Source organism: Chroicocephalus ridibundus, chromosome 3 (genome assembly GCF_963924245.1).
Source record: "Chroicocephalus ridibundus chromosome 3, bChrRid1.1, whole genome shotgun sequence".
Taxonomy (NCBI): domain Eukaryota; kingdom Metazoa; phylum Chordata; class Aves; order Charadriiformes; family Laridae; genus Chroicocephalus; species Chroicocephalus ridibundus.
The window spans coordinates 119,859,008-119,880,513 of record NC_086286.1 but is presented as its reverse complement, the minus strand read 5'-3'; positions in this window follow the sequence as shown (position 1 = coordinate 119,880,513).

The following is a 21,506-nucleotide window of genomic DNA, read 5'->3' as shown; positions in this document are numbered from 1 at the left end:
GAATTAGTGATCATCTAAATTACACATGGAATGTGTATGGTCCTGACAGACCTGAACAAACTCTGCTGGAGTTAGTGTAAAGCCACTTTGGGTATCAGCAGGTACTGTTTAGGGCTGGACATCTGTAGGCTCACATATATGGTTATCACCAGGTTTCACGAGCTAACAGTCAGAATGATTTTTTGTCATTTTGATCACAAAGGATAAACACAGATCTATTAAAACTCTCAGATGTGAAATGGCTGACTTCTTCAGTTTAAGTGTCATAAACTTTATTGATGCCTATACACCTGTAACAAATTTCAAAGGCTTTCTCAGTTGTGTTGTTTCTTAAACAGCAGTTAAAATGCGTAGGTGAGGGTCTTTATCCTGCAATATGCAGGAGGTCAGACAAACTCACCCAAATGGTACCTTCCTACTGAAAATCTATAGACTAATAATGAGACTGAAAGTGTACTAAACTTTTGCTCACAGATCTGGGTTCCTCATAGGTAGTGGAAAAGTTCCACTGATACCAAAAATTGCTTGCTGACTGTTACAATATTCATATTTGGAATTTCTTCTGTCCACAGCTTTAAAGTAATTTAATAAATATACAACATTGTAAGACAGAAGTAAATAAGTAGTATTAATATGCTTCAGACATAGAACAACTTTGTGTGTTTTTTCTCAAGGTTTCTGGTGATGTATTTTCCAGATTTGGTAAATAGAACACCATCTTTATCCTTCTTACTAACTCCCAGTACCATAACTTCCATTATGCTATAGTTAAAACTCTCTGATTTGGACATTTCAGGAATTATTTTTAAGATAAAATCCTTTGCAACAGTAAAACAGTATTTACTTTCCTCAGAAAGCAATAGTTGCAGCTAGAAGATAGGAATGCCATGTCTTTAAGGAAGGTAAGCAAAAAATTTAGAATGTGACCTAATATTCAACATGGAAAAGCTTGTTACATGAATCCCCCGGAGAATATATCAGCTGAAGTCAATAACACGTCGGACAGATAAGGTGGCCTAACTAAACCCTCTTTGCTGCTTTTCATACAATTCTAAGCCAACTCACATTATTAACCTTTCATTGATAAAGGAAGCTAGTTTTAAGCAGATAACATCTTCTAATGATGGGCCTAAAAGCTGGAATTTAACACAAGTAAAGACGTTTTATTGTATCCTGTAATGCATCTAGTTCAGCTAAAGCTGACAAGCCCTTTCAAAAAATTTAATATTAATAAACACATACTTATTTCTAAAATTATAAAGCTAAAAATGTCTCCAAGGACTGTGCACATACACATCAGAACAAAATAAATCAAAAAAATAAAGCTGAACTGGTAGCTTCCATAGAAGAGTAGACTTAATATCCCCCCACAATGACTGAACCGAATTAGAAATGATTGAGGTTAATTGCCATGACATTAAACGAGTTGTTGATGTCAACTTATATTTATATTTTACTCATGAATTTTCTAAGAAAAGAACAAGGTATTGCCATGCTTTTAGCATTAACTGTATAAACGTTGAAGTCAAAGGTGATCTCTGTGAAGTAAAGACCTGAGTCGTGTGGTAATCCCAAGGGATCATGACCCAGGGCCTTTAAAGTATACTTAAGATTTAGCCTAATACTTTCGTTTCATTAAGTAGGCCTACTTGGGTAACTATGCAAAAACTTACTCTTTCCTAATTCAGGAACCAAGGCAGTGCTGGTGTTCATAAAGGTGACACAACCTGGCTCAGTGACAAGCATTTACTTCTAGCTAGGGCTTTTGGGAATTAACTGTATTAAAATAATTGTTTCAGACATCACTTATATCCTATTGATTTGTAATGAAATGTCCATCTGTGTTTATAAAGAGAACATGATCCATACCCTGTGCAGTCTCCTTCATGAATCTCCAATATCTCCTATGTATGGGTATTTCAGTGAGAGTTAAGTCTAATTGAATGATAATTTGCCATAGCATTACAAATTGTGGTTTAACTAGAATTATGTGGAACTTTATATAAACCCAATCAGACAGTAAAACAGATTTTTAGCCTTAAACCAGAGGTCATCCTCCCACTGAATTGCAATGAGATATTCTGAATACCTCAGAGGAAAGATATGTCCTTAACCCTTACATTGCAAACAGAGACTTGCCAATTGCAGTGTTTCAAAATTCCCTAATAAAATGATATCATGCTGACATCAGGAACCAATTTAATCTGATGCAAATTAACCCAACTAATTGTAATGAACAACAGAGCAACATCTTTCCAATGACCTTTCATAAAAGGAAAATATGAGGATCTTTCCATACTGTGTCACCAAGGCAGAAAAAACATGCAATAGAGATTAAGAGAAGTCCAAAATCAGATGTAACTGCTTCTAGAGGTTTTTGCCAGATAATTTGCGTGAAGAATACTCTTACAGCTGTAGCACTGAACACAAGTCCTGGAGCTTGGGTTTAATTCCTGGGTTTCTTTGTGGACCTGATGAAAAAACATACTGTGTATCTGTGTTATCAATTATGGAATACACCTGAGCTAAATCTGTATCACCTGCATGTAAGTGTTATTTACTTACAATGTTAAGCTTATATGTGGGTTTATACTGAGCTTTGTAACATTTTTTAGGCAAAAAGTTGACTTACTTTCCATGTCTCTGTGAGGACCAACTTCTGATGCTCAGAGGAAGCCTCCTGTGTCTCCGTTTGTGCTCGTTGCCTCTGGTCTAGTCACCGAGCACTGCTGAAAAGAGCCAGGCTAGGTCTTCTTTACACCCTCCCTTCAGGTATTTATATACATTGATGAGATCACCCCGTGACTTCTCTTCTGCAGGCTGAACAGTCCCAGCTCCTTCAGCCTTTCCTCCCGTGTGAGATGTTGCAGTCCCTTAATCACCTCAGTGGTCCTTTGTTGGACTCTCTCCAGTATGTCCATGTTCCTCTTGTACTGAGGAGCCCAGAACTGGACACAGCACTCCAGGTGTGGCCTCACTAGTGCTGAGTAGAGAGGAAGTATCACCTCCCTCGACCTGCTGTCAATACTCCTCCTAATGAAGAGCAGGATGCCATTAGCTCCCTTTGCTGCAAGAGCACAGATATCTAGGACTGTGTGGTGTGAGGCTTTGGGGAAATGTCACTATCATTGCAGTACTCTTGAGACAATAACTTTGGGTAGCATAAATAAGGCTAAAACTCATGGCAAAAAATATCTAGTTTGAATCTTAGTTCTTCTAAATATGGAACATAGAGAGGCAAAGCAATGTCTAATGGAGCTATGAATAATAATAAGAATCCATCCCACGGCTGCTTTAAATTTATTCAAATCAGCTTTTAAGGTCCTGGGCTGGGTTATATTTGGTTTTGTCAGAACCATTAGCAGACAAATGCAGAGCATTACAGGAAAAGGACTCCGTTCTCTCTGTGTGCTCTGCATGTTGGAGTCGTGGAATGCTTTTCTCTTTTTTAGCCTGCAGACCTTTCTTGTGTTTGAGTAGATAAATGTAAATTGGAGATTGAGCAAATAGCGTTAGATATTTTAATGCAGGCAGATATGGCTGCTGCTGGATAAGAGCTTATGCTTCTATTATGTTCTAAATTTGAATAACTTGGTACAGCAAAATTCCTTTAGTGTTCTTAGCAAAAATAAAATGAGGAGAAAGCTTGAACAGCTCTGAGTTTATGACCAGTAATTTATCATAAAACTCAAATGAACCCCACAGGGAATACTTTTTTTTTTTTTTTTTTTTAAATGAGAATGGTGCAGAAGATTTGAAACATGGAAATTCATTAGATTGCCCTTTTGGTGTCACGAGTGTTGGAAGGAAGACAACTGCCCAGTAGCAGTCCATGCTCTGCAAAGACCTATGTGCCTTCTGAACTTTAAGTGTATAAAACCACCTTCCTACATACATGAAGCTAAATAAGCTGCCATGGACTGCTAAGGTATCTGAGCTAGAGCTGTGTGAAGTATCTCAGGTACAGGAATTGGCCACCTAGCGGACTGAGAAGCTCATAATGAACTAATTTTTCCGATTTCTTAACCTAGCTAAGCTCAGCACTCCTTAGGATAGATGGTGTTTGCTATTTAAAGCCAACCCACGTAAGGCTGGCTCAGGTATCTTTTCAACAGACCACAGTTTATGGTATTGACATGCTATTTTAGCAACTTCTGTAGGTAGTTCATTGAATAAAACACCCTTAGATATGGTTTCGATTATGCAGCTGTTTCACAGACCCTCCTCTAAGGTCTTTGCAATGGCAGCAGCACTTCCCCAGCGATCATCAGTTGGTGGTGGGATACTTTGCTGAAAGAGATATACAACCACCCCTGACCCCAGGGAGGTGCTGGATGCCCGGGGCTGGGGCTGTTCCTGGCTGACCCCACCTGCCCTGCTCCCCACTGAGGTGGTGGTACGCATCCTGGCTTTGAGGTCCTGCCCTGTCATCTCCGTGGGAAGTCCCACTGCTCCTGGCTCCTGGTCTGCAGGGCTGTCACTGAGTCATGACGCCTTTAATAATTAGGACTTTTAATTAAACTTGACAAGTTTTGCAGGTTTGGTGGGTTTAGCAAAAAAGAAAACTTTCAAGTTTCAAATAGGTTGCTAAATAGTTCTCAACAGCATATAAATGTTGTCTTTGCATAACACTGCTTTTTGGCATACAAATTTAATGCCCCTTATGCATTTTTGCATGGACTTTTAGCCCCCTGCCTTTGTATTTGTTCTTTAAGTGTTCGTATTTTCTGTGCTGCCCAGAGAATATCTGAAATATAACAAACTGATTGACAAAATGAATTGAAGAATATGTATACATTTCTGTGAGCAACTCTTCTGTTTTCTTGAGCACACAGTCAAAATCTAGTTTGAAGACTCAAATAACGGTGTTCTAAAAAAGTACAAGAGCAGCAGAAGAATACTTTATATCATAGAATCATAGAATCTTCATAGTTGGAAAGGACCTTTAAGATCATTGAGTCCTACCATAAAACCATATAAAGTAGGAAACTCTGGACAGGGCCTAAAATTAACAGAAAAGGAATTATAGGTAACTTGCTTTTAATCACTGCTCAGAAGTAAAGTATCTAAAAATTATTCTACTGCTAACAATCTGTGTAAAGAAATTTTAATAGGGCAAGGCAAAAAATCTCAGGTTGTATTTCTTCATTGAAAAGAACAAAGGCCAATTTGCCACTACATGGGTTCTTTGGTTATCAATTCTGTCCTAAAACTTCATTTATTTAGTTTAATAGCTATATGACTTTAACTGTAGAGATATTGATTCTATGGATGGAAAGTTTTATTGCTTTTATTCCTGTAAAAACCTATTTAATTTCAGAAAATAAATGTATACATTGAGGAATGGATTCTTCTTTTCACACACAGGAGTCCAAAAGAATGTAAATCCCTCAACCTGCATTAAGTTAAGTAAAGTCTTGGTTTATTGTAGTGCAAATAAGAGGAGAATCAACTCCATATATCCACTGAATTACAGTACTATAACAAACATAATGCTGCTTAGTGTGTGTCCCGAAGAATGCCATTTATTTACAACGTGCTGGTGGTGCTTACTCTTCGTCTCTCTTTATTGTACAAATGAGAGATGGTCCATAGATTTTTCTTGTTTTGTATTTACTGTAATGCTTATAAAACTTTACTAAATTTTTATGAGCACACTTCACTAAGTTTTTTATAGGTATTGCAATGAATACCAAACAAGAAGAAACAGGCTGGAATTACAGACTTTGTGGGAATTAAGACACTAAGCCTACCTCTCACAAATATCTCTTGGGTAGAATTTCTAAAAGCAATTCTTGGAATAAGGTACCCAGTTGCTATTGATTTTTCATTAGACACTTAACAGATGTAGTGCTATAGAACCTTGTTTCTGTCTTTTATTAAAAAAATAAACCCGAGTACAGTATAATGCAGTGAATTTCCCAACTTAGGTTCATGCAAAAGTATTGATTAAAAAAAGTCACAGCGAATTGTCTACCAAAAAGGGCATAGCATTTGCATCTTTACCTGTCACATAGTGGTTTTAGTTAATGCTTTATGTATACAGTGTGTTCTTCATTACTTAAAAATATGTATTTGGGAACCATTGGCATGGTGACAAGAGCATGCAGATTTTACAACTTTCCAGGCTGATTTTTTACTTTAAAGAGAAAGTACTGTCACAGAGTTAGGTCTGGTTTTAGTGCCACCTTTCAACTTAAAAGTTTTGCAAGGATTCTGATTCTTTAAACAATAGATGTGTGTATAAATCTGCTCAGAAAAACAAAAGAACACTCAAAACAAAGCCAAACTTTATAGACGCGCACCATGGCCCTAACCTAAAAGAGCATCTTGCAAACTCTCCAGGACTGCAGCGGAGGTATGGCATAGCTTCTGTGGATATATTAGGACTAGTTTGCACTTGCGAGCGTAACATCTGTAACACGGACATTCAACTTGACACAAAAAATCAGTACAAGTAGGAGCGAACCCATTCTGTGTGCTCTGTGGTCACAGATGTCCTGCCAGCAATTCTCAAGTAAGAGGATTAAAAGCTACCTTAGGTACGTTCTGCATCCAGGAGCAATGCCAGCCCCTCTAGTCTGCTTCCCCCAGCTTTTCTTCCCCACGGACTCAATGAGCTATGAGCCCAAGATTTTATGTAGACCCAAATCATTAACTATCCTCTTGTGTAGCTGTTTTGCACTACAGAAAGATCGAACGGCTCAGACAAAGAAGAGGCATTTAATCCACACAATACCCTTAATAACTCTCCCAATGTGGTTTCTGCGTGGCATTCTTAATTATTTCCGAGGACAGTTTCGCCCTGAATGCTTATGAAAGGATAAACCTTATGTGTTTGGCATTTTCACATCCCTTAATACCTATAACAATTCTTAATTTAAACCATAGTAGAATACATTACATATAACATTATGACCAGGCTTACCTATACCAGTCATTTGTGTCCAGAACAAGCCAGAAGCTATCGCAGGTAAATGCATGCTAAGCGTTAGGATCAATAATCAACCACATATGAACTACTCTGCTTAGCTAGAGCTCCTGTTTTCATCATGACAACACTTCTTTCTACCAATGTCCACACAGGGATCATGGCAGAAATAGATACTGCACTTTAAATTTACGCTTTAGCATGCTGTACAGTAATAAAATATGTCAAGGTTCCTGAGGTTGTGCAGTTCTCTCCTTCTTGATGCTTTCTGTGTAGAAACATGGAGCTGGAGAGGTCACCGCGGTGTGCTGCTGCTGGCCCTTCTGCCAGTTGACAGGATCCCCTCCACCAAGGGCCTCAGCTCCTCTGATGCAGTCTTGAGCGGTAGTTCCTCCTGTCTCACATCACCCACTGTGCCCTTGTCGTGTTACCTGTCACAGTGCTGTCTCACTGAGGAAAAAAAAGATGCTTGAGAGATCTGCCCAACTTCCCAAGGTACATAAGCCATAAATTTCTGTTTAAAATCCAGGAGCCTGGTGGCACGCATTTGTAGAAAACTTCCCACACTCAGGCCAAGGGTAAATGGCTGTTCTGCTTGTCTTCTCCGACTGGAAGCAAAGAAAGAACACTGCTGCCTTGCTTTCTGCAGGTTTAAAGCCGACTTGTCAGCTCTCATTGCTGTTTTCCAGCTCCATATGGGGAATGGAGAAAAATCAAGCCAGATTTATGACTAAAACTTACTGATACCATTTAGGGGTGAAATTTTGAATAATATCTCAATGCTAGCAAAAAGCCTAGCAGTGTTGCAGTTCCCAAGAAAAAAAATGGATGAAAACCTTTTACTTTTCTCCTCCACAATAGAACTGCATCCATAATAGAGTGCTTGCCGGTATTAGCTGTACTGAGAGATATATCTATTCCAGTAAACCTTTTACTAGTGTAGACTAGACATCAATTTCACTCTGCTGAAGCTCAGGAAATCAATGACCACCTGCAAAGACAGGCATTGGAAATAATCACTGAGAATTATGTTAAATCCTCCTGGAGTTACGAGATTATGGGAGAAGCTCAGTCTACATTAAAATATGCATATACTCCAGCTCTTGTGGTTGCTGAAAGATGGCAAAAAGCACATTGTGGCTAGCAAAAGGAAAAAAAGAGACCCTTAAATGTTACGAAAAAGCAAGAATGATATGAAGATTGCTTCCTTCTTCAACTCTTTCTGTTACTATGGAAAGAGACTGACATAATGGTACAAACAAGAGGTTGTGAGCCTGGGATATAACCGTAATCCTAACCCTCAGCCCCTCAATATCACCCCTACGGTGGCTTGTGGAAAGACGTCACTCAACAACCATTAGCAGCTCATTCCAGGGACAATTGATTCTGTATGAGCCATTTGCCTCTCCAAAACTCACATTCCTGCATAGAGAAAAAGTATGTGTATATGTGGTACATATATATCTGCATAACTCTGTGTGTTAAAGGAAAATATATCATGCCAGATCCAACTGTGAGGCTGCCGTTGCTCTTCTTTCCCAGTTACAACCAGTAGCTAGAGCAAAGATGTATTCCCAGCAGGCACGCACTCACGAAGCATGCATATACACTACATATGTACATATATATATGTATAAACAAATGTATGCATGCACATATGTACACAGACACATATACACATGGTTGGCCACACAGATCACAGAGCACCCACGCCGACAGAGACAACACCAATAGCCTCATCCTGCTGCCCTCTCTGGCTGGGCAGGATGCAAGTCCAACAGTGAAAATACATACATATAGATATACATATAGATAAACATATGTACAATCCATATGCAGGATCCCTCCAGCAGCTGGACTCAGTCTGTCCAGTGGCTGCCTCCTGGATCCCAGTCTTCCCAGTTGCTGGTACCTGGACATACAAGACCCCAAGACCAACCTCTCCGGTTGCTGATACAGTGACACACGCAAAGAGCTACCCAGGACTTCCCAGGACCCATAGGTGACACCCCTGTGCTCCCACCGCTAGAGATACACAGGCATACTCACACTCAGAGCTGACCCTTGGAGATCCAGTCAGCCCCCTGGCTCTCACTTCACCTACTCGCTTGCTAGTCAAGGTTGATCTTCACTAGTGCTTGCACGCTTGTGATTCTTCCAGTCCCTGGCACCACGGACACACAGGATGTCCAACTTGTGGTCTGACTCCAGTTGCTGCAATGAGACCCCCCCACACACATGTGTACGTGCAACATGGAGTCCTCACTCAGGAATGAGTTTGAAGGGAATGTAATGAGAAGACAGGACTGACCACTCCTGCTGATGCGGGGCATGGCCAGACAAGCGCACTGACCAACAAACTACTTACATGTGCCTGACCCTTTTCATCCCCTTATCCCTCTATTTTCCCCACTTTTCTTCCTCCTAAAATCACATAAACGCCTTCCTTGTCCTGCCTTTGCTTCTTCCCATAAACATCACAGAATCACAGAATGGTAGGGTTGGAAGGGACCTCTGGAGATCATCTAGTCCAAACCCCTGCCAGAGCAGGTTCACGTAGAGCAGATTGCACAGGAATGTGTCCAGGCAGGTTTTGAATGTCTGCAGAGATGAAGACTCCACCACCTCTCTGGGCAGCCTGTGCCAGGGCTCTGCCACCCTCAAAGGAAAGAAGATCCTCCTCATGTTTAGGTGTAACTTCCTGTGTTTGAGTTTGTGCCCATTACCTCTTGTCCCATTACCTCTGTCCCGGTGTCCCGGGCACCACTGAAAAGAGCCTGGCCCCATCCTCCTGACACCCACCCTTTAAGTATTGATAAGTGTTGATAAGATCCCCCCTCAGTTCTATTTTTTCCAGACTAAAAAGTTTCAAATCCCTCAGCCTTTCTTCATAAAGGAGATGTCCCATAATCATCCCCTAATCATCCCATAAGTATGATCCAGAATTGCTTTTTCCTGCATCCTATAATATATCCCACCCCTTGCTACCAGCAACACCCATAGTCCGAAAGGTGATCTGGAGAGCTGCTCCAAGTGACCTGTGGTGATGGGTTTCATGCCTGGACACTGGGGATGATGACTCTGCTGGGACAATGCTGGGATGAGGCTGTACAGGTGGTCGTTCCTTGGGAGTCTCTAATTTGTGTTCCTGCCTGTCACTGTGCCCCTGTGGTCCTCTGGGCTTGTGCAGATGGGCCTTTGATGGCCTAATGGCCTCTGTGGTGGACCTGGAAGTAGCATGGCAGGGCGTTATTTGGGCTCTCCTTCCCATCACTGTGTCTCTGAACTCCTTTTTGGGCATGCAGATGAGTTCTATCACATAACTTAGCACTATGTATATAGCATATAAGAATACATTGTATTTGGATCAGAAGAGCAGTAATCTAAAGAGAGCTTAATTTTGACAGTACCATCTCTTGTCGTACCTGGCCTCCTATGCTTTTAGTCAAAAAATCATTATCTTAAGTCACTTCTGTATTTTTATGCACTTGGATTTGGCATATGTATTTAAGTAGCTAGAGAGTGGGAAAATAGCCAGTAATGACAGTAATGAGTATACCACAAAGTAATGAGGAGTCCTGAGAGAATAATGTAGGACACAAGCCCTGATCTCTGCCCTTCTCGTAAGTGGAAGAGAAGGTCGGGGTGTCTGAGCCTCGGAGCTTCAGTACTGAGACGATGTGGGTGATTCTAGGCTGAACTGCAGTGCAGATCCATAACACTAATGAATTACCAAAACAGTACCGCGACACCCACGCTCCGGTGCATATTTAAGAAATTTTCTGACAAACTACAAATTCTAGTTATGATATGAACTAATAAAATGGTGACATCTTTGAAGCTTTTTCCAGTCTGAGCACACAGTCTGCTTACAGCGTCTTATCTTTTTCTCACGAAGTTGATACCATGGCAAAACATTGAGCTTAGTGGCAAGTTACATTTATTGGACAGTAATTATATTACTAAGATTTTTGAAGGAAAATAGAACCAATTCTTTTTAAACTTTTTGTAGAGGACTAGTATGTGGAGAACGGAAAATTACCAGGCATGGAAGAAAGATGTTAAGGGTTTGAAGAGAGAGGGGGGTGGGTTATAAACTAGGGAAACTTCACATAGACATACAACAAGTGTTGTGTGGGAGTGGAAAATAAATATGAACAGACTTTCAAAGCAAGAAGAAGTTCATAGAAGGTTTGCTTTCAGCCCAAGAAGGCGGATGAAACTCAAGCAGGAAATTATATGCAGGATTTATTATTATTTGCATTTATATGCTTTGTGAAATAATGGCAGTGATTTCTAAATCTGGGAAAAAATGTTGGTAAAGGAAGGGAAAGTTCCATTGTCACGTATCGCAGATTGGTTAAAATCCCTAGACAACAACGGGAGATTATTTTTTTTCATGGGAAAGTGAATAGTGACTCCCCTAAAGGAGTCAGTTGAGCCCTTCTTTCAGTTAATACGAAGAAGTGTGAATAGAAGATCTGTGCTCTGGTGAGAATAACAGGTAACTTAAAATGCACCAAGTCTGGCCAGACAGGATGTAGGGCGACTAAATAGCAAATAAATATGTGCACAAGAAACAGCACAACAACATCATCCACTTTGTGGTCTTCGTGCTCCTGCCATTTCCCATATCTGGGGCCAGAGGTTAAAGGCGTGAATTCCCTGCAGCACACTCACCTATGTGCAAGGGCAATTTTAATTCAGAGTTAGCCGTGTTTGCAGGCCTCCCGTTGCCGCTGCTCCCACTCCCTGGATTATCCCTCGCTCTGGATCCTGTTGCTATCACCAATCCCGTCCTGCTTAGATGCTGTGGGACTGTGCCCGGTCAGTGATGACGCTGCCTCTGCTGCAGTTGTCCTCAGCTCCCAGCTGTGCCTCTTTCCTGGAGCAGATCTGCTCTTGCTGCTCCCCAAGAACACGCTCTTTCCTGGCACACCTATATCACAGAATCACAGAATCACAGAATGGAAGGGACCTCTAGAGATCATCTAGTCCAACCCCCCTGCCAGAGCAGGGTCACCCAGAGCAGGTGGCACAGGAACGCGTCCAGGCGGGTTTGGAATGTCTCCAGAGACGGAGACTCCACCACCTCTCTGGGCAGCCTGTGCCAGGGCTCTGCCACCCTCAAAGGAAAGAAGTTCCTCCTCATGTTCAGGTGGAACTTCCTGTGTTCAAGTTTGTGCCCGTTACCTCTTGTCCTGTCTCTGGGCACCACTGAAGTAAGTAACCTAAACAGGTCCAGGGCACAGGCTGAGCACTGGCACTTGGCTGATTGCAGTGCTCAATTTTTAGCCTGGGTGCGTGGCACAGTTTTGGCTGGGGCCCACCTCATGTCTCTTTGTGGTCGTGGACACAGTTTGGTTGTGTGCATGAACCATGGACCATTTCCAGCGGCCTATTTGGAGGAATTCATTTTGGGAAGTAAGAGGGTTCTGGCCATGTGGGTATAATCCATGCAGCACCCCTTAGCCTTGGGGTCAGAGAGAGGTTCCTACCTTGTTTTGTTTGCAAATATATCTATGCAGTTTCTGTTGCCTGCTGAGATATTAAGAAGTGATGAATTTCGGTGGCAACAAGGAGGATTTAAATCTGACATTAAGAAAATTTCTTTGAAGGCAACACTAATCAGACAGTGGGTGAACTGCTCTAAGATGATTGTGGAAGTTGTATGGCTGGGTGGATTTAGGAAGCAAGCTTGTGAGGAATACTGGAGAATTTCTCCTACCTCAGCAAAAGACAGTGGACTGTTTTAAAAGCATATCTTTTTAAGACTTATCACTAGTTTTAATACCCCTGTGGATAGATAGATGGCATATGCTACAGAAAGAAAAACGGAAGAAGAAAGAGAAGGAAATATACAGAAAACAAAGAATGTAGTTGAGAGTGAAGGCAAAAAAGATAGGTGTCAGCGAGAAATATGAAACAGGCACAGCCCAAGGAACCACTCACCATGGTCTAATTAAGAAAGGGAAACACAGAATGAGGGAGGACAGGAATATGCATGTGGCAAAGCCTTGGGATGGAAAACTGCTAACTTAAATGAATAAATTTATGCCAATAGCTGAGCATGGGCTGTTTATTAAGGGTTAATGAAGAACATTTTGCAAGCAGTATTGTAGTAATTCTATTTAAAGCACTCACTTTTTCTTCTGTCTATTCCGTCGCCTTCTGAAAATTGCAGAACTCTGTTCTCAAATACTATTATGAAAAAAGCAATCAACTCAATTGTCTGGGGTGTAATGATGCTGACTACCTCCTTCCAGCATTCAGAGAAAGACAGAGAGAAAATAAGATAAATAACCTGGGACAAAAACACAAATCATTAGAATTTTTAATAAGCCTTAACCAAGAGAAAGCTGAACGCTGTTAGTTATATCTGCCAACTACTGCTCATGGTCCAGTGGACAGCACACTGCACAGGGAGCTAGGAGATTTCTGCTCTTCTTCCACCTCTTACACTCTTGCCGCATGACAGCTTAAACAGGTCACATGAGCTTCAGCTTCCCCGTAGTACAATGGAGATCATTAAGTAACATATAAATAGTGCTGGTAGTGCAGTATTCTGGGATAAAATGCACCAAAATTGAGAGCAAACTTTCTTTGTTCTAGTTCAGATAGGAATGGTGACCCTCCCAAATGAAGTGTTGCGACCTCGTGTAAGACATGGGGTCATGAGCCTGAGGGAAATTCAATCGCAGATGTGGCGTTGTAAGTCTAGAAATAGAACCAGACAAGTATTTCTGGCAAGAGGTTGCAGGAAACTGAACTAGAAGTTATTACCATCAAGACTGCAGCTAGAACTTTCAATGTGCACTGAGTCCCTGAGAAAATCTACGGGAAACTGTAGTTTGAAAGCCTTTTAATGCCTCTGTTTCAGGTCCATTCTTACTGTCAGTTCTCTGATCTCTACGATTAGATTTTCCATGTTTTTTTTTTTTTTTCTTGGCAAACCAGGACGAGTACTCTTTAGGCTGTGCTGGAGATATAAAGAAATTTAATCCTGCCACAGAAAAATTCTGAAAGATTACTCGGATAGTAGGAAAAATATCAAATTGCAAAAAGCTAGAAAAACAACCACAGACTAAATCAAAGGCATCACCTAGAACAATGTATAAAAATTAACCTTGCATCACAGCAAAGAATTTAAACCTATGTCACGGTGTCTACACTACATTTAATGAGATCCTTTTTATGTTTGCCTAGATAACACATACTCTTTAGCCCATCTTATCCACCCCCAAACTTTACAGCATGAAATGCATGCTGAATTTGTGATTGGTCCGTCTCGTAGGTGTAGACAACAGAGAAGTCAAAATGGCCTTCTTCCTGTTCGCTTATTTCATAGAATCATAGAATCATAGAATCTTCATGGTTGGAAGGGACCTTTGAGATCATCGAGTCCAACCAAACAACCTACAATCTCTGCCACTAGAGCATGCCCTGAAATGCCACATCTAGATGTTTCTTAAACCTCTAGGGATGGTGACTCAACCCCCTCCCTGGGCAGACTGTACCAGTGCCTGACCCCTCTTTCAGTAAAGGAATTCTTCCTAATATCTAACCTAAACCTCCCCTGCCACAACTTCAGACCATTTCCTCTGGTCCTGTCGTTATTCACCTGGGAGAAGAGGCCAACACCCACCTCTCTCCAACCTCCTTTCAGGGAGTTGTAGAGGGCAATGAGGTCTCTCCTCAGCCTCCTCTTCTCCAAGCTAAACATGCCCAGCTCCCTCAGCCTCTCCTCATATGCCCTGGTCTCCAGACCCCTCACCAGCCTGCTCGCTCTCCTCTGGACATGCTCCAGCACTTCAATGTCCTCTTGTACAGAGGGGCCCAGACCTGAACACAGCACTCGAGGTGAGGCCTCACCAGTGCCGAGTACAGAGGCACCATCACTTCCCTGCTCCTGCTGGCCACGCTGTTCCTGAGACAAGCCAGAATGCTGCTGGCCTTCTTGGCCACCTGGGCACACTGCTGGCTCATGTTAAGCTGGCTGTCCACCAGCACCCCCAGGTCCTTTTCTGCTGGGCAGCTTTCCAGCCACTCTTCCCCAAGCCTGTAGCGCTGCTTGGGGTTGTTGTGACCGAAATGCAGGACCCAGGACTTGGCCTTATTAAACCTCATACAGTTGGCCTTGACCCAACGATCCAGCCTGTCCAGGTCCCTCTGTAGAGCCTTCCTACCCTCAAGCAGATCAACACTCCCACCTAGTTTGGTGTCAAGATCAAACTTTTGTCAGACCGGCTGCCAAGAGGATTTCACCCCATTAATCACAACTCTCTGGGCACGGCCATCCAGCCAGTTTTTAACCCAGTGAAGAGTACACTTGTCTATGCCATGATTCTCCAGCTTCTCCAGGAGAATGCTGTGGGGGATGGTGTCAAAGGCCTTACCAAAGTCCAGATAGGCAACGCCCACAGCCTTCCCCGCATCCAGAAGGCGGGTCACATGGTCATAGAAAGAGATCAGGTTGGTTAAGCAGGACCTCCCTTTCCTAAACCCATGCTGGCTGGCCCTGATCCCTTGGCTGCCCTGCACTTGCCGTGAGAGCTCACTCAAGATGATCCTCTCCATGATCTTTCCTGGTACCGAGGTAAGGCTTACAGGCCTGTAGTTCTCCGGATCCTCCTTCCAACCCTTCTTGTAGATGGGCGTCACATTAGCCACCCTCCAGTCATCTGGTACCTCCCCTGTTGACCAGGATTGTTGATAAATGATGGAGAGAGGCTTGGTGAGCTCTCCCGCCAGCTCCCTGAGTACTCTTGGGTGAATCCCATGCAGCCCCATAGACTTATGTACGTCTAGGTGCAGAAGCAGATCATTGACTACTTCCTCCTGGATTATGGGTGGGTTATTTTGCTCTCCATCCTTATCTTCCAGCTCAGGAGGCTGAGCACCCTGGGGATAGCTGGTCTGACTATTGAAGATGGAGGCAAAGCAGGCATTAAGTATCTCAGCCTTCTCCTCGTCATTGGTTGCAACTTTCCCCCCACATCCAGTAAGGGATGGAGATTCTCCCTGGCTCTCTTTTTGTTGATGTGTTTATAAAAGCATTTTTTGTTGTCCTTTATGTTAGTGGCCACGTTGAGCTCCAGCTGGGCTTTTGCCTTCCTAATTTTCTCTCTGTATAACCCAATGAGTTCTCTGTATTTGTCCTTTCACAGACCATTCCTCAGTACTCATATACGTTTTGATGCTATAGCTGTTCTTGGAAAGGAAGTAAGCTTGATAACCTGCCATGACAAGAAAACAACATGGAAACAGAGAAGCCCTTGTGGGTAAGATCAATGCCGTACCCCTGTCTCCAACAGTGGCAAAAGGAGGGAAAGTGCATGGTGCATGGCTGCTTTCTGCATCCATTGTCTTTGTACTCCCTCTTTGTACTCACATGAAGTTGTTTTTTGACTTTTTATGGTTGGGGTGTGTGCTGATACTGTCTGCTACCAGTATATTCCTTTGGCAGTGAGTTATAGAAGTGTGCAACCCTCCACACGCAGGATTTCACTTTTTTAATTTCTAAGCATCGAACTGCAGATTTTTAGTTAAGTGACAAAAATTGTGACCTGTTTTTACCACCAAACAATGCCTTCATGAGGTCTTATCCATGGTGAGACTTAAAAAACTTTGGGTACAGCTATACTGACTCTCTTTTTGTTTTGGAGGGAGGTATGGCATGCAGCTCAGGCTTTTTGTGGGAGCACTATGTAATGTGTAAAGGACAGTGTTAAAGAAATGGTCAGGTCCTTCTCTTCCATAAGAAAACAGAGAAACAACACATCTATTTAACTGGGACAATTTCACATGACTGATTCAGAGCAATTCATTTCAATTACTCTGATCATCAGATAAATAGCACATCTGGTAGTGTCTGCAAACTAATCATTAACAGGTGTGAATTGGTGTCTGCAAGCGTATATTTCCTACTGTGTGGCCCTTTGTTCACTTCAGGACACTTCTTAATTAGAGACAAGTCTGAACCACAAGCCTTTAGATGTGGATCTGTTCTTTGAACACCCCCAAAATCAACACTTTGTACATCAGGTTGTTATTTAGAGAAAAGATCTCTGAAAAAAAAATCAGTTTCATGGTTCTGGGGAAGCATTCATTGCCCAGATCTGACTCACTGGTATTAGTTTTGGATTTTAGCTTCTATTTATAGCAATAATAGCACATATGATTCATATGATATGTTTACGGCCTGTGGTACTTATGATAGAAATGCCATCCATAGCTATTGTCAAGGGCATATAAGTAGAAGTTTTCATTACAAATGTAGGACCTGCTGCCATCGTTGCTGCTGGATGATCGTTGTCATCTAAGTATTTAAGAAGAGACATTCAGAGACTTCAGGGAAGTGTATAAAAAACTGGGGAAAAAAGAGGAAGCAGAATCGGGATGTAATAGCATGTAACCTGACAAAGATTTGTTGTCACTGTGTTGGCAAATTTGAATCTAGATGGAGGATATATTTCCATTTTAGCCCCAACCCTTATCTGACCTACTGCAATTAAATTCCACATCTTGGTTTTAGAGCTGTGTGTCAAGAAGACGTACACCTGTGCATGGTCATACACTAAAGACTAACTTTGCTAACCTGCTTTGAACACGGTTATGTACATTCTTTTAAATTAGGCCATTTAAATAAACCTTGAAGTAAATGTAAGCCACTATAATATGTGAGCTTCTGACCTTCTGGTTATGAAGATATAAGCTTTCATATGAACTAGGAATATAGTTTGCATTAGAGTTTGTGAGTTAAGAGGGACGTAGGGAAAAAAAAATGTATAAATGTTAGGTTTTCATCCCTATTTACAAGGCTAGTATTGCAAAGTTCCACCTCTGCAGGAGAACTCCTCTTTGTGAATATTGGTGGGTGTCTTTCTGGTGAGAGATAGCTGGTGGAGAATCAGTTTAGGTTACAAATAATCTCAGCACAGTCAGCAAAGATTTAACCTTATTTTACTATTTAACTCTTTTGTGATTCATTTCCGACAGGGTGAAGCAAATTTGGATTTTGCAATTTAGGAGACATTAATTGGTTATTGCTGTTTTGATTCATTTTTTGTTAGAGAAATGTACACAGAAAACCTTCAATGGACAAGAGAAGACAGTTTACGGGTCAATATTTAGGGAGAGGACTAAACTGCACAAATAAAATAGGTCATGGAAGGAAGCATTTTTGCTTGTAGAACGGGTTAAGCAAAGTACATTTAAAGCCTGAGAGGGTTATACTAAGATTACACACTAGCTCAACACATGGTGTGTGTAACACCGGCTTTTCTGATCAGTTAGGCCACAGCAGAACTTAAGTCAGGAAACTATAAGGCAAAAGACACCAACAAGAGACCAATAAACCACGCCAACCACAAAGAAAGTCAAAATAGTGAAACGTAAGGTAAGAAGCCAAAGACTGAGAAGTAGCTGAGTCTCAGTAGAGGTCCTTTTTTGATGAAATAAAGATGATCTTATTAATGGAGCTAGCAGTACCAAAACTCAGTTTACTAGTTAAAAATACCAGAAAACATCCCAGAGCTTTAGATCTGATTCTCTCTAGTGTTAAATTTTTAGTATGGTGTCTGGCCAAATAGCACCTTCTCCAAAATTTCCACGCATGGTTTGGGAGTTAGCGGAGCCGAAGGATGATTTTCAGTAAGCAGTTTGGATGGTTCCACTTTGGTTTAGAAAGTTCAGGACCAGAAAATAAGCACTTGCATGTTTTGTTTTGATATAGACGTAGCGACAAGCTACTTAAACTCCATGCTCATCATAAGGTAGGGAGTGTGGCTGATGTGAGCAGGAATGCTGGGCGGTTGTGTAGGCTACCAGACAACTGTGATCATATTTGCTCAACCAGGCAAAATGAGTATAAAACTGCTATTTTGATTTGGGGGCATTTTACACTCACTTTGTACTGCTATAAGTGTCTGCTCAATTTCCAGGAAAATGGGAGTGATGTCTTATGATGCAATGATATGGAGCAAAGAGAGGCTGAGGATAGAAAAAATGCTAGAGAAAAGAGTTCATTTGAGATTTTTTTTCACTCTTCTAAAATGTCATAAATTTCAAGTCCTTCTTCTTGGAACATTCTGGACATAGACTCAAGTGCACTTGTTCAATTTAAAAAGCTGAAAACTGTTGTGATATAACAGCAGATTACTGAAGCTTCATTACTGCACATATGTGAAGCCCCAGGAAGTCAATAACAGTACACAAATTCATAAGTTTGTATGAAATTCAGAGCAAAGGGGAACAAAACTTGTGATTCAGTAGAAGAGGTAAGAAGGTATTAATACTAATAAATAAACCCACATCAATTCAGCGAAAGATCACAAAATATTGATTTTTTTCTCTTCTGTTTTTAAGCATATCCAGCTTAACTATTTTGCAGAGTTAACAGAGTAATGGATTCAGAGCACAGTAATAGAAATTTCTTCTTCCCAAGGAGAAAACATACTTAGAAGAATGCTGGAATAACATAGAAAACAGATCTCCATGGAACAAATTGAAGAATCCTGTGGCATGCAAAGACTAAAGATCCAATTCGTGTGCTGCGAAAAAGCCTTTTCCCAAGGTTCTAAAGTTTGCCCTTGATTATCTGCAGAATGAAATAGAATGTGTGTATGAGGCAGAGCACATCGTGCACCGTGAGGAGGAGAGTCAGTAATGGGTGGGAAACTACATGATCTAATCTGCAGACTGCACATTTTCAAATGCCACAGTCTCAATTATGTTGAATTCAAAGCAAAATTGAAACTCTCCCTGTTCCTGCAAATCCCATCCTATCAGCCTCTATCTGGATTTGCTTGAGGGACCTTCTAAGTAAATAATAATAATAAATAAAGGAGTTGGGTTAAGTTATATATATGTTTTTAAAACAGCTATCGTTATTTTGAAACGAAATGAGGGCTTATGGCATGGACATTCTTTTGTTAAAGTTAATGTACCTTGAAATCTTTCGACTCAGCACAGCAGACTGTCAAAGGTGCTTAAAAAAATAGTCCAATATTCTCCAAAGCTCTTTCTGCAAGAGGGGTCTTGTGTGAAATGATAACAGCCACAACCCCAATATTGTTTACAGAAATACAGCTTTTCACTGCAGAGGCATCTCAGTGAAACTTGAGGGGAAAAGGAATATAAATTGGGACAAAGACTTTAGTTCATGATTCTTGGAAGTTAATAGACCTTCAAAATTGTGATTACATATCACATTTTTTCCTGAGTTCATTCAAATAGAGGTCATAGTGTGATGTGTGCATTTTAAGGGTTCTTTCTTCCCATCCAAGAAGAATGGTGCTTTCTCTAGCTGGAGATAATTTTCCTACCCCCAGGATTTTGTGCTCCCAGATGTAGGGCTGCCAGCCTTCAAACTTCTCTTCATCTTCTGTTTCCCTGAACTACCTGAGTAGCTCAGGAGTGTACTTACAGGAAGTAGGGTATTTAGGTTTGCGCATCCTTATGATGAGATGATAGCTCCTGAATTATTATCCAGTGCCACAGGTCCTGCCCATGACAGCTCCTCCTTGGCCAGTGATGTGGTGTGGAAACAGATACAGTCATTCCACTGTCTGCTTTTCAAAGCATTATTGGTTTGCATTAATGAAAGTACAAGTATGGCAAACAGACTGGGCAACTCCAGGGACAGAAGTACCTTTAATGTACTTAAGATACTTAAAGGCTGTCTCCATGAATTCTGGGTCATGGTGGTGCTTATCATCTGGCTCTTCAGCCTAGAATGTGAGCGTGTGGGCATCTATAGATTTTTTTCATCCAAAACAAAGATGCTGACAGAACTTTATGTCCCACAGTGTTGATAGATGAAATTCCTCTCCTTAAACCTTAATGCTTACATTCCCCCTAAGTACTGTCCTAGGTTGGAAAATGGATGCTCTCAATGTTATCCTTCATCTCTTTATGCTTCTGTTTACCGTATATTAGTCATGATAACAAGTGTTGTGAGGAAAAGCATATACCACATTCTGGTCACTCAACTGCTATGAAAATGGAGCAGATAGTACAGATCTGTGCATATATTAAGAACTAAAATTATAAAAATTGTGAAGAACCTTACATTATTATTATTATTATGGCAATTATGTTTGTATTACTGTAGGACCCAGAAACTAGAAGAGTGACCTCAATTTTTGAAGTGCTCTACAAATACCAGCAAAAGTATGCTGCATAAAAACGCATGTAGCACACAGAGCAGACAAGAAACAGCAAGAAGATAAACAGCAGCATAGGAAGAAAAGGAAATAAAACAATACCGATAGGCAACAATCTTAGTATTATTGCAGCTTATTTACACAAAGTATTTTTTATAAGCATAATGTCAAAAGACAGATTTGGAGAAGGGACTTGAAGGAAAGCAATGATGTTTCTTTGGAGTGTTTCTTCCAAGCGTGAACAACATGAAAGTAACTGCTTGAGAATGAATCAAGTGGGTGATGGAGGGTATTATCAGTAGCTGATTAGAAGCAGGAGACAATCTCTTGTTTCTGAAGGAGAGATAAAGTGGGATTAGGTTATGAACACAAAACAAATAACTTAAATTTGACAGTGAAGAGGAGTCACA